We start from the raw sequence: 460 nt of genomic DNA, 5'->3' as shown, positions 1-460 counted from the left end.
CCCACCGCCGGGGCCGCGGCTCACCCCGAGGTCCATTCGCTTCTCGGTGGGCAGGGGACCAGGTGTGGGCGTGGGGCTGCGGGAATCCGCTCTCCCTGGGAAGACCTCAGGCACAGACAAGGTGAACGGGAAAGGGATGGAGGGAGAGAGACCTGGATCCCCGAAACCCCTTCCCTCCGAGACCGCTCTGTACCAGCCAATTCCCAGCAAAACGACTTCCGGGAGCTCGGCTTTCCCCCTCCGGAGGGGTCGCCGCAGCGGAATCCCGCGGGGCTGCGCGCCGGACCCCTTCTCTCGTAAGACTCCTAGGGACGCGATGCCTCCAGGTCTGTCTACGCGTGTCCCCCACGAACCGGTTCCCCCAGGACCCCGAGAAAGGAGTCGCCTGACATGGGACCCCCAACACGCGCTGGGTCCCCAGCGAAGGCACCCTCGGAGACAGGGTCCCCAGAACCCGGTG

The 460-nt window shown here is 67.6% G+C and overlaps 1 protein-coding gene across 1 annotated transcript in view; it reads right to left on the bottom strand.

Moving 5' to 3' along the window:
• The window catches only part of DOHH (deoxyhypusine hydroxylase/monooxygenase), a 19,174-nt gene extending 18,896 nt beyond the window's left edge, over positions 1 to 278 (bottom strand). Inside the window, exon 1 of the mRNA XM_006754076.2 lies at positions 194 to 278. The gene's annotated coding sequence lies outside the window, so the exon portion shown is untranslated. The remainder of the gene's footprint in view (positions 1 to 193) is intronic.
• Positions 279 to 460: the final 182 nt, after the last annotated feature.

The sequence above is a fragment of the Myotis davidii genome, unplaced genomic scaffold, assembly GCF_000327345.1.
Source record: "Myotis davidii unplaced genomic scaffold, ASM32734v1 scaffold551, whole genome shotgun sequence".
Classification (NCBI taxonomy): domain Eukaryota; kingdom Metazoa; phylum Chordata; class Mammalia; order Chiroptera; family Vespertilionidae; genus Myotis; species Myotis davidii.
This window is presented reverse-complemented; position numbering and strand designations above follow the sequence as displayed.